Here is a 17848-nt window from a genome sequence, read left to right as displayed (position 1 = left end):
TTGGGAGAAATTCTATGGATGTTGAGCACGTATGTAGAGAGTGCATCACCAACCTTTTGGTCCAAAATCTCTATTCCCTTAAAGTAAATTTTCTACTAGAATGTTCACTATTCTTTCTGGCTTTGGGGCAAAAGCTATTCTACCCCACTGGCTTGGTTTGTGACCCTGAGACTCAATATTTGTTAGCCGCCCCATCCCTTTACATGTGATTCCTCAGCCTCCTGGGTTAGTTAATGAGGAGTCAGTCTAACTCCACCTCTCAGCAATATTCAAGCCCAAAGGCAAATGAGAACATCGGAGGAGGGTCAGGTGTGTATCTGGTTGTGGAGCCTGGAGAGGCTTCTCGCTGTCCGCGAATATCTTCCAAAAGTGGCACTTTTTAAATAAGAAAAAAAAATTAAAATTCACTTAGTGGTGACCATGATAAAACATGTGTTAGTGGAAGCCGTGTGAAAGCAAGAACCACACAGAACAGATAGTCAAAGGGCAGGCGCTTACAGGCCTGTTGCCTTGGCCACCACTGGAACGGCTGTCCCCTCCCATTGCCATTGGGGAGCTTGCTTTGCCTCTGCAGAGGGGGGACGTCATAAGTTACCTGCCAATAGCAGCTGTGCCACTGACAAGAAGTCCTGTTATATCTTCCTCTCTTTTCTTTCTTCAACTACCGTTTCTTTCTTATACTTCCAAATTAAATTCCACTGACCAATATAAATGCCTTAAACCTTCCTTAATCTTCCAGATCCCAGTTGCCTTTTTCTCCTCTGAGTTCAAATATTCTTTGTCTTTCTGTGTTAATATACTAGTTCCTTTTTACAGGATTTACTTTCCTTATCAAACTGTCAATTACTTCATATCAGGAAGCAAATCCCTTCATTTTTTTCTGAACCAAATGTTATATTCTAAGTAAAGAATTAGTAGCTATTTGCTGAATTGAAATACAATATTTATTGTTGAGGTAGAAAACACTAATTCTTACCAGGATTTGTGGTTCTCCTTTCTTTTCAGAAGGTAGGTATGGTCATGAGAGTTTCTTTGACCAATAAAATGTGAGCAGAAATGAAGTGTGTTGCTTCTGAGCTGAAGTATTTAGAAGTGATGTACATTTCTCCGTGCTCCCTGTTTGTTTGCTGGAGGTCCATGTAGATATGGAAGTGCTCCACGAACAAAGCAGCCTGTGATGCTGAGCTTCCACACTGAGGACGCTTGCCCTGGAGAGTTGCTCAAATCCACAGAGCACAGTGTGGACAAGAAATTAACCGATGATGGACTAGGCTACTAAGATTTTGGGGTTGTTTGTTATCATAGCATAACCTAATTTATCTGCGATATATACTAGCACAGTTGAAAGGGACTCAATCACACAAAAAAAGAGAGAGATACCTGAATTCAAATCCTGGATTTAACACTTCATAGCAATGTGGCTTTTGAGAAGTTAAGGAACATCTTACACCTCAGTTTTCCTATCTGTAAAATGGAAGCTACTACTACCCATCTTGAAGAGTTACTATAGGGTTATAAAAAATACACGAGTATTTATTATTTAGTAGATGCTCAATAAATGGTATCTTTCATTCCTAAATAGCTTGCAATCTTTTTGAGAAATATATATATGTATATATGCACTTTCTGTGTCACTTAGTACAATGCCAAGAAAATACTAGAGAGGGAGTAAAGTGGGTGATTAATCTGAATATTTTCAACAGAGTACTTACAGACTACACAATGAGAGGCTTAGAGAGGTCCTCAAGAGACCATTTCTAAATCAACAAAGAATGAAAATAAAGTCTGAGTGTAAAGTTGACCCTGACCTTTAGACAATTCAGAGGGTAATGTGTTCTTAAATAATGAACTGTACTTGCACAATATCTCCAATGTGTGGTCCCAGCCCTTCAACATACGTCACATACCAAACCTCCCTGTTCTCACTTCCTTGTTCCTAGATGTTCGTTCCGTAATTAACCTTGGAAAACTCCCACCCTTCATCTTTGCTCCTCTGCATCCTTCCTAATATATCATTTAGCCAGTTCAGGGTCTTGGCTTGATTCAGCATTCAAGGTTTTGATTTCTCAGACTCATTACACGCTGGCGACGTGCCATGATCATCAACACTAACCATTTATAGTGACTAGAAAATTAATTATTCTACTTAAGAAAATTCATGTTTTTTTCTTTTTTGACTTCCGTTGCTCTGTTTGCCTAAGAAAGATTCAAGATGGAAACACTCCTCTTAAAAAAGTGATATCTTTAGGGGCTGGCCCCATGGCTGAGTGGTTAAGTTCACGCGCTCCGCTGCAGGCCGCCCAGGGTTTCGTTGGTTCGAATCCTGGGTGTGGACATGGCACTGCTCATCAAACCACGCTGAGGCAGCATCCCACATACCACAACTAGAAGGACCCACAACGAAGAATATACAACTATGTACCGGGGGGCTTTGGGGAGAAAAGGGGAAAAAATAAAATCTTCCAAAAAAAATGATATCTTTGTTTTAAAAGTCTAAATCATTTCAACTCAGTCATAAATAGTTGAAGAATGGTTTGGAGAAATGTCTTTGGAATGAGAGGTGGATCTGAATTCCAGCTTCCCCACTTGAGAGCTGTTTACTTTGGGTAAGTCTGTTTTTTTTAAACCTCTCTGTCTCATTTTCCTTATCTGTTAATTTACAGCCTAGAAGCGAAATAATCTAAATAATCCATGTAAAACACAAAGGAAAATGCCTACCATAAAGTTAGCGCTAGATGAAAATGTGGGTCCCCGCCATCACAGAAGTTACAATTTATGTAAGAGACGAATGGACAAATCTGAAATTGAAGAAAAGAGTTGTGTAGAACTGAGCTTGAGTTAGCCCCTTTATTCACAGAAAGGACAATTAAGGGTTGACCTCTTTGATAAGGACTGTAGCGTATCAGGAGGACAGAGGTAAGGAGAAGGCCAGTGAGTGCAGGAGTAGAGAACTTGAGCACTCAGAGAACCTTAAAGAGTAGCCAACACTGCAATCCAGGATTTGAAATTTCATCTGAACCTGAAGTATGGATACAACTTAGGTAGATGGCGATGTTAGGTGGGCCGTGGAATGGACTGCATAAGCTGCTGTGTTATGGCAATAGAAATAATTTTTTTTAAATGGAAAAGAATGAGATGATCAGCTGCTTGGAGCTGAGAGTTTGTCTTGCGGACCAGCATAAAAGAAATTGGAGAGAGGGGTTGCATCCATTCAGGGAAGATTTGAAATATGCAAAGGTACTTTCACTTTATCCTGAAGGAAACTTGGAGATCTTGCAGGGTAGTGACATGACAGGACAGGGCTTTAGGACGATTATCTCTGGCTGTCATGAATGCAGGATGGTGTCAGACATAGGAAACAAAGGGCAATGACAGGAGATGCCCTGTGTGTGGGCAGCTTGTCAGTAGATGATGGGAATAATATTGGTGTGAGAGCTGGAGAGTTGGAGTAGTGGAATGTGAATAGCGAAGAAATGGTGATCCCTGGAGCCATTCTCAAGGAAGCAATTGCGTATAGGGTTGGGTGGAAGATTCCAAATAGGAAAATAACAAGAGGTAACCATCGAGGGTGACCTAGATGAGCATTTGTGCATCCAACTCAGAAGGTTCATCCCGTTCACTAAAGAAATCTTTGAAAACTTCCTTCATGAAAGCCTTCACTGAAACCCAACCAACAAGTGAGACAGAACAAAATCGTATGTTATTTTTAAGGTGGTTTATGTGTTGACAGTTTTATGCAGAGAGACAAGTAAATATCAAGGCCAGTCTGCTTTGCCTGGCACATAACAGACCTATGGACTCAAAACAGGTCAAAATTTTTTGCTCCTTATCCACTTTTGCATCATGCCGTCAGACTCCAAAGAGAGGAGTTCCTGCTCTTCTCTAAATGTGGACACGGCTTCTGCAGCAAGAGCTTGCTCCATCGTCTCAGTTATGTGAGCTGAAAGTTCCTCCTGTGGCTGGCTTTCACCCCTGGTGTATTTTTGACCCTACTCTTTCCCTTTTTTCAGTGGTGGTTAATGCATCTGTCCTCATTCGTTAACAACAGGCTCACATCAGGTGATCCACCCCAATGCAGGACTGTAAAAATGCCACAAGGTCAAAAAAATTGAACTAAGTTAAAACTGTGGTAAGTGGAAAAGTGTCCACATAAAATTATACCTTTTTTCACAACCTTTAAAAGCTAAACAGCATCAAGAGAACAGACCTAGAGAGATCATTTAATCCATTGAAATGCTTCAGACGGAGGAGCAATTCTCAACTCTGACTGCATGAGTTATATCGTGAGCTTCTAAAAGATATCAATTCCCAGACCCATCCTCAGTGATTCTTTTCTTTTTTCCCCCAATTTTTCCCTTGTGATGAGAACTTTTAAGATCTATTATCTTAGTGATTTTCAAATATACAATACAGTATTATTAATTATTGTCACCATGCTGGACATTACACCCCCGAGACTTATTTATATTATAACTGGAAGTTTGTACCTGATTCAATAGTTATATGGTGGGGCCCCTGATATCGGTATGTTTTAATGTTTCCCCAGGCGATTATAAAGTGCAGCCAGGTTTGAGAAATACTCTTCTGTTCCCCGGCCTGGCTGCTCATTAGGGTCATCTGAGGAGCTTAGAAAAATACCAAGGCTTGGGTCCAACCCCCAAAAGATTCTCATTTAAAAGTTTTTGGACAGAACCCACACCTTGGTATGTTTGAAAGCTCCCTAGTGATTCTTACGTAAAGCCAGTTTGAGAACCAATGTGCTGATCAGAGGCTCTCAAACATCAGAATCCTTCAGAGAGGTTATTAACAGAGATTGCTTGATCCCATACCCAGAGACTGATTCAGAAAATGGGGTGGGGCCAGATAATCTACATGTCTGACAAGTTCCCAGATTAGCTTGCTGCTGCTGGTCTGTAGACCACACTTTGAGAACCACCGAAGTAAAAATCACTCATATCAAAAATATCTCCAAGCAGAAGATCACACAGTCTCTTTGCAAATTTGTTCCAAGACTTCAGCCTCGCCTTAATTCAGTCTGAGTGGTTTCCTTAGCAATGTTGTGATATATTCAGCTCTTAGTTATCTGCAGTTGAAAGGCTTAGTATTTGAAGTTGAGATGATCAGTGAATCCAAATTAACCCTACTAGTCACCAATTAGATCCTTCACTTTCTATCTCTCCTCCCCCCACAGAAAATTGACTAATGATTTTGTAATTTCAGTTCAGAAGAAACTTAAGCATGTAATTGTTAAGAATTCATAATTTGATTTTCTGCTACTAAGGGTTAAGGTCCACTGAGCCACAGTAATTCTTTAAAAATTGTATAAACACAAAAGAGTAGGAGGCACTGATAAGCCACCCTTGTAGATATCATATAATAAAACTAAAGTTAAGGTCATGTTGACCCATAGGGTTAGAGAACACCATCTACTAAGCACAAAAGAAAACAAATTGTCACATTTTATTTCAATCGTTGGAAAAGGAAGAAGATATTTTGAGGAACAGGATTAATAAAACTTTAAAATAAATAGGAAGAAAAGGGTGATAATTAAAGATATATTGTAATTCAAACCCAGCCTGAACAAGAGCTCCTCTCTCTTGATTCCACTTCTTTTTAATTACAGAAATAGCAATTCTTCCTGGATCAGCCCTCTCCTGTCTTATCATCTCCAACAGATACAAAGCCACTTTTAAAAAGACCAAATCTACAAAACTGATTCATCCTTTCGCCTCTATTTTTTTCCCAGTTTAGTTCCTCCATAAAATATAAAAGCTGAACCATTTACTAGCACAATGACTTTCACATGGCAGGTCTTGGCCACACCACAGTTGGATTATTCTATCACAGACTCTCTCATCCATGGCCAATGGTCTCCAAGGGAAAGAAACGGGAGAGGGGCTGAGGGCATTGCGGGGAAGCAGTGGGCAAATGGAAATCTTTCCCCAAAAGGCAGATTGTGACTACTAGGTAAGGGCTGCTCAATCTGCAAAAAGTTTAAACTGAAAAAAGATCTTCCGGAAAAATACAAAAAGCAGCCTGCTGTAAATTTTAATTATACAGGAGACTTTATTCAGGAGACCAAAATATTGACAGTGAATCAACTGGGAGGGTGTGTTCAACTAGGACAGTGTGACTGACACGTTTTATATTAACGTATATATACTAGGAGGATTCAAATTTGAAGGCAGGCATTTTGCTAAGTCAACTCTCTACCTAAAAATGCAATATATTTTTTCTGTAAATCAAGATCAGATTATTGAATGAAGGAGCTCTCGATCCTGAAATACACCATTTCTCCATTGTGCTTAATTAATCATGGACATCTTACATTGAGTTTTGTTGAGATGTGATGAGAGAACCCCATAAAAATAACAATTAAAGGAATAAATGACAGACATCTTAGAAAACAAGGAGTAAAATGCAAGGAAATTTAGACATAAGTAATAAAGTTTGCATGATTCTTTAAATAGATGAATATACACAATATGGATAATTGCCGTACCCTATATAATTGTGTAGCACATTTATGTTTTTAAATCTATTGGTTTTTTTTTAAAAAAGATTTCATTTTTTTCCTTTTTCTCCCCAAAGTCCCCCCGGTACATAGTTGTATATTCTTAGTTGTGGGTCCTTCTAGTTGTGGCATGTGGGACGCTGCCTCAGCGTGGCTCGATGAGCGGTGCCATGTCTGCGCCCAGAATTCGAACCAATGAAACACTGGGCCGCCTGCAGAGGAGCGCACGAACTTTAACCACTCGGCAACAGGGCCAGCCCCTAAATCTATTGTTTTATCATTAAAAATAGCTACACAAAATAGGTAGAATATATCATTATTCCCATTTGACAGATGGATAAGTTGAGTCAAGGAGAAGTGAAGTATCTGTTAAAGTTGTAGAGTTTGTTGGTAATGGAACTGAAACTTGAAAGCACATACTCTAAATTCCAGCATTAGTCACATCTTCTCCAATGACACAATCTAGAAAACAGAATTAAAACTGTAAACACTGTTCTGTATTCCATATTAATTTTCCCCAATAAATAACTTTTAAAAAACCACTTAGTGGGGGCCGGCCTGGTGGTGCAGCGGTTAAGTGCGCACATTCCACTTCAGCGGCCTGGGGTTCGCCAGTTTGGATCCTGGGTGCAGACATGGTATTGCTTGGCAAGCCATGCTGTGGTAGGCATCCCACATATAAAGTGGAGGAAGATGGGCATGGATGTTAGCTCAGGGCCAGGCTTCCTCAGCAAAAAGAGGAGGATTGGCAGCAGATGTTAGCTCAGGGCTAATCTTCCTCAAAAAAGAAACCAAAAAATCCCCGCTTACAGATAATGCATATAAAGCACTTTGCTAAATGCCTGACACACAGTAGCATTTATTCTCACATTCATTATTCAGTTTTTTTTTCTGATTTTAAGACTAAATTTTTGCATATGCTAGTAACTCATGCTCATAGTCAGGGATTGGCATGAATATTTCTGGGTTTCAATTGAGTCTTTGTTTGATTCAACAACCATCTATTGGGAATCTCCTGTCTCTGTGACAAGGTTCCAGGTGCCACGATACAAGGGTTAAGAAGAGAGATGAAGCTTCAGTTTTCATGTCACATTCTCAAGAGAAATGAGACTATAACAGAATAAATAATTAAATATATAATTAGAGATAATGATTAGTGATATAAAGGAAAAATAATGGTAATGTTATACCTTGGTAATATTATGGAGAATGACAGGAGGGGGAGTTGAGAGTCAAATGCAGATGGGGTAGTCAGGCAAGAATCTTCTGAGAAGGTGACATTTGACACAGACCTAAATGGCACAAAGGAGGTAGCTATACGAAGACCACTGGGAGGAGAACATTTCAAGCAGAACACACACAGAAGACAAGGAGCAAAGGCCCGGGGGTTGGGGTAGCCAGGATGGCACATGGCAGGGTGAAGGATCCTGTAGTGCTCAATTAGAAGTTCATTTGGGAAACAGAAAAACTTAAAAATACTTATGTGGATGTACTCAAGTCCCATCAGTCATAGACACAGGGGTGCTAATAAGGTTGATAAAATTGTCCTTCCCTTAAAATTTTATAAAACCGTCTACTCCAAGACAAAGAGGAATGCCATTTGTACATTCATTCTGGAGCCTGAATCACTTTGAAAGTTGGGTAGTCTGGACCCTGTGAAGCAGCAGAGGGCTAAGAAAGCAAAAAGGCTTTCAAATAACCTAGTGAAAAATGGGCAAAGCATCTGAGTAGACATTTCTCCAAAGAAGATACACAAATGGCCAATAAATACCTGAAAAGATGCTCGACATCCTTAGCCATTATGGAAATGCAAATCAAAACCACAATGAGAAAGCACTCCACACTCACTAGGATGACTATAATAAAACAAACCAGATAATAAGAAATATTGGTGAGGATGTGGAGAAATTTGAACGCCCGTGCATGGCTTGTGGGAATGTAAAATGGTCTAGCTACTTTGGAAAACAGTCTGGCAGTTCCTTAAAAGGCTAAACATAGCATTACCATATGAACAAGCAATTCTACTCCTAGGTACATATCCAAGAGAACTGAAAATATTTGACCACACAAAAACTTGTACATGAATGTTCATAGCAGCAATATTCGTAATAGCCAAAAAGTAGACACAACACAAATGTCTTTCAACTATGAATGTATATAGAAAATGTGTTAAATCTCTACAGTGGAATATTTTTTGACAACAAAAAGAAATGAAGCATAGGCACATGCTACAATGTGGGTGAACCTTGAAAACGTGATGCTAAGTGAAAGAAGTCAGTCATAAAGGACCAGATATTTAATGATATCATTTATATGAAATGTCAAAAATAGGCAAATCTATAAAGCTAGAAAGTATATTAGTGGTCGCCTTGGGCTGGCGGGCAGAGGAGGGGCATGGAGGCATTGAGGAGTAATGGCTAAGGGACGCTGGGTTTCTTTTTGTGGTGACAAAAATATTCTAAAATTGATTGTGGTTATGGTTTCACAACTATGGGAATATAATAAAAGCCATCGAATTGTACACTTTAACTGGGTGAATTGTATGGTAGGTGAATTATATCTCAATAAAGCTGTTAAAACACAAACAACTATACTCTTTCAAATGGTGTCTGGGATCAGCTCTACATCCGGAAGAAATAGGAGAAACTCTCCTCCTTCTTCTGCTTGGCTGGTTCCTCAACTGGTCTTCCCAGTTCTTAGGACACGTAACTCACGTAATTGTGATGAGTAATTTGGAAGGTACACAAGACTTTGAGCAGCTTTGATTTGCCTGGGACTCTAAATCAAGATGGGACACTTTGATAGGTCAGAGTATTCTGAGTTTTTCAACATCTGATTGACATAAGTCCTTCCAAACAAAGGATACTGACTGATCTTTAACCTTGTGGTTATTTTTCTTTCTGTCCCCTCACCTGGAGTCTTGTGCTGCAACATCCCACATGTCCACACGGCAATTCATGACTTCAACTCCAGGCCATTTGATTGGTGGATTGCAAAACACTGTAACCACTATTTACTTGATTTCTCATCTTTCCTTTTTCTATTTTTTAGAGAAAAGGCTCTGAGTATCTCTCGAATCCACCCAATTATTAGCTTAACTGAGTATGATAAAATTTATATAAAATCATTCCCATAGTAACTATCCACAGAATTAGATATAATTGCTCTTTAGTTTTAAAAAGTAATTATTCTCTAAAATAAGTCTGGAGGATGTAATATACAACCTGGCAACTATAGTTAATAACACTGTATTGTATATTTGAAAGTTGCTAAAACAGTAGCTCTTAAAAGCTCTCACAAGAAAAACAATTTGTAACCATGTGGTGATGGATGCTAACTAGACTTATTTGGGTGATCATTTCATAATATATACATATATCAAGTCATTATGTTGTATACTTGAAACTAATATAATGCTATATGTCAATAATCTCTCAATAAAAAAATTTAGTTTAAAAAAGTACCTATTTCTTCAAGGGCAAAGGTAAGCTAAAAGAGAGCACAACTTTTAAAAATATATTTAGGGGTCAGCCCCGTAGCCGAGTGGTTAAGTTCACACGCTCCACTTAAGTGACCCAGGGTTCGGATCCTGGGTGCAGACATGGCACCGCTCATTAGGCCAGGTTGAGGTGGCGTCCCACATGCCACAACTAGAAGGACCCACAACTAAAATATACAACTATGTACTGGGGGGATTTGGGGAGGGAAAAAAAAAAAAAGATTGGCAACAGTTGTTAGCTCAGGTGCCAATCTTTAAAAGAATAAATAAATAAAATAAAAAATATATTTAGACAAATCTAGTCAGGCATATTAAACAGTAGGAGAAGGTGATTTCATCACATGAACAAGGCTGACCTAACATTGTTTGTTTAATTAATCAAAGATTGTGAACTCTTTGATGGAAAGGTCTGCTTTTTAATTCATCTTGACATGTCCTTGAATACCTTGAATATCTTGAATAATGCCGAGTATACAGCAGGTGCTCAATGTGAATGAATGAATAAACAAATGAGTGAATGAAAGACTGAATTAGTCACATATGGTTTTTAACAGACTTGGCTCAAATAGCTCAGGGTCCAAGACATGATTCTTTCCTTTACTATTAGTATGACAGTGCCCATAGTGCAATATATTTAAGACTCAGTTTTCTCATCAGTTGCTGACATTATCGTGAGGGTTAAAGGAACATGAGGCCTGGAAAACAGTAGCATTAAAAAACATACAGACTATTAGCATATAGGCATTGCTTTTTGTAATAATCAGATTGGCAAGAGAAAAAGTTAGAATTCATAGGTAGGTAAGAGAGAAAAGAAAAAAATAAAACCAAGATAAACTTCCCAGCTGAATGTATGGCGATCAGCCTGAAGGTCTTGAAAACCTGTAAGTAAAGAATCCCAAATTCATTGCGAACCATCGTTCAGGCATCACATCCTCCACTATGTGAAACAGAAACATTTTTCTTGCTGTCCTGACAACTTTGATGGTGGTAATTTGCAAAGATATAAATTATGATTTAAAGAAAGGTCGAAAATAATCTATTCCAGCTGTGGTTTGAGGAAGCTAATTTGAATTTAAAAGTGCAGCAAAGTCCTTTCTCATTTGCTGCTTACCATACAAGATTTTTAACATAGCTGACTCCTAACAGACAGAACCGCATGGCATCAGCAGAGCGCTCCAAACGAATATTCACGGGAGGAAAAAAATCTACCAACAGTTTGAAGAGGAATCATTCATTAATTTCGCTGGAAAAACAAATCATGTATGGTGGCTGCCCAGGCCCAAATAAAGTTTGGTCCTCTCCCAACGTGGCATCCAAGCTCTTTTCTCTACTCCATAGCCTCGTCCAATCTCTTATGGTGATCACCCATGGTTATTGGTGAGCAGCTGTTTTGTTGTGCTGTCAGTTAGTGCCCTAGAGTTCACTGAGGACTGCAATCTGCTCAAGAAAAGTCATCCTTCTGCTTACTGCTCATCATTTCTTATTGTCTTCCCATTTTATCATTAAAGCTTTTGGGAATGGAGTAGAGTGCTCTCTTGACCTCGGATTGTTGTTACTCTTAGGTCATTTTGATGAGGTAGGAATTTTCAATTACACAATCGATTTCCCTCAAAATTTTTCCTGACATGCAAAGAATCTTAGTGCAGATTGTATGAAATAAACATATTTGGCCACCTCCCAACTATCCTGGTTAGATTAGCCTCCTCTTGGGTTTCTATGTCTAAATTTTCTGTCAAAAGTTCAGAAAACTTTCTTTTTAAGAGCCATATGGAAGATGAATTACTTGGTAAAGTAATATTATTAAAAGATGAGAGTATAAAATTATATATCCTACAGGAAAATAGTCAATAAATTTGTATATGAGATTAGACATGGCAAAGTAAAAAATTTTGCTGATTTCTTGGAATTATGATGAGATAAACCTCAAATATTTATTGTCTGTTAGGCTATTTACAGATAAATTTCTTATTTCCAGAATTATTCTATGTGTTCCTGTAGAAATCTTAATTTCATGCTCTATTCGATAAGTGGCATTTCAGATTGAAACAAGTATACATACTGGAAGGTTAAACAAAGAAATAACAAGATTTCTTTGTTTCTCCTAGGCTCTTTCTTCTAAGACAATATTCACCAAGATAGATCATACATAGGGCCATAAAATGTCTTACTATTTCAAATAGTTGATACCATACAGAGTATGTTTTCCAACTACCACAAAATTAAACTAGAAATCTAGATGAAAAAGATATCTGGAAAATCCCCAAATATTTAGAGGCCTAAATACTCAGCATCACTTAAGCAATGAGTCAAAAAAGAAATCAAGAGTGAACTACAAAAAATAAATTGAATAGGGGCCAGCCAGGTGGTATAGTGGTTAAGTTCACAGACTCCACTTCAGTTGTCCAGGGTTCACAGGTTTGGATCCCGGGAGTGGACCTACACACTGCTCATCAAGCCGTGCTGCGGCAGTGACCCACTTACAAAATAGATGAAGATTGGTACAGATGTTAGCTCAGGGCCACTCTTCACCAAGCAAAAAGAGGAAGATTGGCAACAGATCTTAGCTCAGTGCCAATCTTCCTCACAAAAAATAAATAAATAAATAAAATTAAATAAATTCAATATAAATGAAAACATCAAATTTTAAGAGATATGGATAAAATGTTGCTGAGAGTTTTGCCAAGACTTCTAGAATAAATATAGATAAATTCTTTACATCATTGGGTAAGCAAAAATTTATAGGACACAAAGAACATGAGTCTTAAAAGAAAAAAATGATTAGACTTTATCAAAATTAAAAACCTTTCCTCTTTGAAAGACACCATTTAGAAATTAAAAAGCAAGCCACAGATTGGAAGAAAATATTGACAAAACATATTTCTCACAAATAATTTATATCTAGAATAAATTAGGAACTTGTACAACTCAATAAGACCAACAATTTCTAAAATGGGCAAAAGATTTGAACTGAAACCTCAGAAAAAGAAAATATATAAATGACCAATAAGCACACGAAAAGATGCTCAACATCGTTAGTCATCAGGGAAATGCTAATTAAGAAGCAACAGTAAAATACCTCTACACACCTAATAGAATAGTTGAAATTAAAATAATGGATAGTGATAAATGTTGCCAAGGATATGGGGCAACTGAAACTGTGACCGTTGTTATAGGAAAAGTAAAATTTTACAGTCCCTTTGGAAAACAGTTTGGCAGTTTGTTTTTTCATAAGATTAAACATCCCTTGTCACACAACCCTGCAATTCCACTCTTAGGTATTTATCCAAGAGAAATGAAAGCATATGTCTACACGAAGACTTGTGGTGAACGTTCCTAACAACTGCGTTCCTAATAGCAAGAAACTAAAAACCAAAAGTGGATCAAGAGGTGAATAGATAAACACATTGGAGCATATCCATACAATGAAATACTTCTGAGGAACAGACAGGAACAAATCTCTGATACACATCACACGAGAAGTGAATATCAAAAACATGCTGAGGAAAAGAAGCATGCATAAAGGAATATGTACTGTGTGGTTCTGTTTATATGAAATCCTACAAAAGGGAAACCAACTTGTAATGACAGAAGGCATGCTGGTGATTGCCTCGGGCCAAGGGTGAGGGTGTAGAGCTGAGTTCCAAGAAACACAAGGGAACTTTTTGCCTTAGTGGTGGTTGCTTCCTTGTATACGTTTCTTAAAATCCATTGAACTGTATGCTTAAAAGGAGTGCATTTTATTGTATGCAGAGTATGCCTCAATCATGTTGATTTAAAAAAATAAGCTGATCAAAAAACCCACTAAGACTGGTTTTATGTTGATGGACCAGAGGATGGGATTTTTTTCCCCCTTTGCTTTATATTTGTTCCTCTCACTCCTAATTTTTTAAAAATTGTGTAAGCATTTCTTCCATATTGCAAAAGCATCAATATCTTTTAAATCTTTTCTACAAATTTCCATACAGATTTACACTATTGCATTTCCTCCTTCCTATAATTACTTTGTTTTTTAAAAGTTGGTGATCTAAGGATATCTAACCTATTTCCCATCTTCAGACTGGACCATTTTAAAGTAAAAAATCCCTCACACGAGGTCCTCTACATGCTTTATTTGCTGGAGAATTATATGGGCTGAAGAGCTCGGCAGAGAGATGGCTTATGATCACTCAGCTGCCTCATCCTGACCTCTCTGTAGTGAAAGTTCAGCTTCTTAGGAACATAAGGGATAATGTTTCTTTCAGCATTTCCACAGCGAACTGCTGACCTCTTCTTGTTCTCTTTGTTCCTGTGGCCTTAAGGACACTTGAGCAAAGTTAGTATTGGAGCCTCCCAACTTTTGCAGGCAGTCTGATTAAGCAGGTTGTTGAAATGGTATGAGGGTAATTTTGTGTACATTAATTAAAAAAATAAAAAGAATACCCAGGCACAAGGCCATGTTGCCCTCCACTGCTCAGTAAATTTAATTAAATTGGCCTGTTCCTGGGAGACATTTTCTGCCTGAGTTTGGATAGTTAGTGCAGGTAACGTTTACAAAACTCTGTTTGGATAGGTGTTCAATTAGATTTTCCAATTTAGGCTGCACTGAGCTGATATACATTTTCGAGTGATTTGGTGCATTTTGATTTTCAATTTTCTGGGTCATGTTTTTAAGTACATGGAGGCCAAAGGAACAAACTTGATGAATTAGTGCAATCAAAGAGCAAACAAAGCATTCCTAATAGATTGAAAGAACCCCAAGGAAATATTCACAGTTTTCTTCTTCATGTATCTTTCAGTGGCCATTTTCTTACTGTTGTCATCCATTCACGTATTTACTCTTTCGTGCTGTCATTTATTCCTTCATTTGTTCATTTACTCACAAATATTTATTAAACGTATACTAAGAGTCCACACCTTCAGGATGCAAAGATACCAAGAACAGATACCATTTTCTGAACTTCTTTGATTTGTGGCACTATACACACTTTATTGCTAATCCTTAAAGCATGTCTGGAAATGAGGTATAATTATACTTATTTTCTAGATGAAGATAATAAGATTGAACCAGGATTTGAACTCAGATATCATTGACTCAAAAACCCAGCTTCATTTCACTAAACTGCTGTGCCTCCCAAATCGTATTTTAGAGACAAATTAAAAAGGTCTGTTAAAAATCAGGACAGTGAAACCAGCTGGAAAGATGTAGGAATTCTTGTCCTGGCCCTGACAAACCAGACTTATGATCTTGGAGAAACACTTTATCTACAGGAGATTTATGTATAAATCCCCTATAAAAGAGGAAATTATTAGATTATTTTTATGGTCCCTTCCCTTCCAGTTCCAAATATTTCTAATCCTTTCATTTTTACTTTGAAAAATAAAAATGGCTGACTTGATAGTTGGATTTTCAGAGATATAGTAATTTTTTTAATTATTATTTTGATTTCTATTTTCTCTCCTTTACTAACTAGCTCATCAATTAAGCTACAAAAGAACAAAGAAAGGTATTGGGTACTTAATTTGGGGAGAAAGTCAGATGTTGAACTATCAACTGATTCTAAATAGCACCAAGCAAGTTGCAAGACATTGCTTTTCAGCTCCAGTTTCTAACTTTCCATTTGGCATCGGTCCTTGAACATGACAATATAATGATGTTCTCAATTTGGTGATTTTTAAATATTTTAATCTTAATTAAAGTATAGAGAAAAAGTTGCATTTGCTGAGTTCGAATGCTCGCCAAGTGTGAGAAAACCGTATCTCAGCTGTATGTCCTGGTACACAGTGTTCTTGGAACTTCTCATGTGTCATTCTGTCTGTTCATGTGCAATCTGATAACCAACTACAATTAGCAAGTGAAATATTTATATATGCAGCCACATAGTCAGTCCATATGTGCAAAATATTGCAAGTTCCTCAGTAGCATTTAGCATCACCCACTGTTATCTTAGTTTCTTGAAATAGACCTTATGGTGCCTTACAAAATATGCCCCCAAAGCATGCAATTTCCTTGCTTTGCATGTTTATAGTAGCGCTCAAGTCAGCCTTGGTAAGGTGACCAGTTTGTTCTCTAACAAAATTCAGCACCGCCAACACATAGCTCTCTTTCTCTCTGTGTTACTCATGTGCTTGACTTACAAGCTACACTGTGTCCTGAAAGCGGTGTTCATCCACGTCAGCTAGCCGGTTACTGTTTTATTTATAAAAATTCCAATCATTGTCCGAGCACAACTGATCGAGGGCACACATCGAGAGCCTCATAAAGGAAATTTAAAGATTCACCAGATATACACTCTATTATCAGCACATGAACAACAAAAAAGGCTTGTTGACTTCCTAAAAATTTTCCCGAAACTGAAAATCCATAAACGGAAGAAAAGCAAGCCTCTGATTTACTCCTGAATTAAATCAAGGGACATCCAGCAGTTGAAAGAATGCAGGGCAGCTGCCCTCAATAAAATATTGGTATGTCGGCCCCTGCCCCTCCCAAGGCTGATCACATTACATCGAGTAAAGGAGAATGAAAGGAAGTAAGATCCTACCTGCATGCTTCGGTTTGCGTTTAACCTTACTTACCAGAAAAGTTCCAGCTTTCGCAATTAAATCATAACACAAGAGGGAGAGAGGAGAGGGGGAGGTGAAGAAGAACATGAGATGACTGACATGCCCCTGGAGCTGAATCTGGTACTTGTGCTATTGAACTAATATACAGCCAATCCAAATTGATGGAGTGTGATGAGCAGACAAACGTCCTGTTTATTAGACCAATATAAATAAGAATGTCTCTAACCAAATACAGCTAATGTCTAGTTCCAGGGAATATTGATGCCATTAATTTATGACCTCTATGTTTTTTTAATAATACAAACCTTGTTAATAATGTAAAGTCTCTTAAAACGTGTAATTCCACAGCTCTTAAGAACAACCTTGAAAAGAAGGTACTTTATACTACAATAATGGCATCGTGTCACTAGAGTTTGAAGCAGGGATGGATGCATTATTTCCTGTCTTGTTATATTGTAATAGATTTGTGGTGGGATGGTTTAAGAGGCTCCTGCTGTCTCAAACTGTTCCCTTTAAACACTGACCATGAACCAGGCACGGAGATGATTTGGACACTTAACATTCTCAAGGACAAAAATTTCTCCCAATGTAGTAGAGAAAGAAGGGAAGAAAAGATTTTTTATCATTCTGCTTTACTCTCACCAAGGCAAACTTAGAGACACGAGAAGGACTGAAACATGGAGATTCTAATACTGAGCTTGCGGTGCCTGATTGTATACTGTATAAATTAGTAGCATAAATGCCCGCAATGGAATAAAAATATGCAGTGCTATTTAAGCAATGGTTTAAACAAATGTAGCTTATTTTCAGTTAAAAGTGCTAACTTGGCTACTCATAGCCAAATCTCTTTGCAGGGCCTGTTGGCCACACTGTTTTCCCACCGTGACAGATTGGAGTTAATTGAAAAGTTGCTAGTTTAGAGCCGTCACTGAAAACTTGCCTGGTGAAATAAAATCAGCCTGGTGACTGTCCTTCAGCCAACTTTTACATAGCCTTTTTAGCCTGGTCATCATTTTTTAAGGAAACTAATATGAATATTTCCCATAGCCATCAAAAATATTTAACAAGGGGGAGCACTTCTACTTAAAAAAGTTCTCAGAGATTGTTATTATTCTTGATTCTTCTTTTTTGCCATCAATGAACTTTGTGTGCTCTATTTATGACATAGGATGGCTTTTAAGGTGCAATTAGAAACCTGGTTAGCATGTTCTCGGAAGGAGGTGAGCTGAGGAAACTGGAATGAATATTCCATGGGAGAGTGAGAGCATTGAAGGTAAGGTGAATGGCAAGAAATT

General features: G+C 37.9%; 1 long non-coding RNA gene across 1 annotated transcript in view; it reads right to left on the bottom strand.

Annotated features, from left to right (window-relative positions):
• LOC139040957 (uncharacterized) overlaps window positions 1-16673 on the bottom strand; it is a 58330-nt gene extending 41657 nt beyond the window's left edge. The window contains exon 1 of the long non-coding RNA XR_011495282.1: window positions 16566-16673. This is a non-coding gene — a long non-coding RNA (uncharacterized lncRNA). The remainder of the gene's footprint in view (window positions 1-16565) is intronic.
• Window positions 16674-17848: the final 1175 nt, after the last annotated feature.

The sequence above is a fragment of the Equus asinus genome, chromosome 18 (assembly GCF_041296235.1).
Source record: "Equus asinus isolate D_3611 breed Donkey chromosome 18, EquAss-T2T_v2, whole genome shotgun sequence".
Classification (NCBI taxonomy): Eukaryota; Metazoa; Chordata; class Mammalia; order Perissodactyla; family Equidae; genus Equus; species Equus asinus.
Note: the sequence above shows the minus strand (reverse complement) of the source record. Positions and strands in the feature narration are given on the sequence as shown.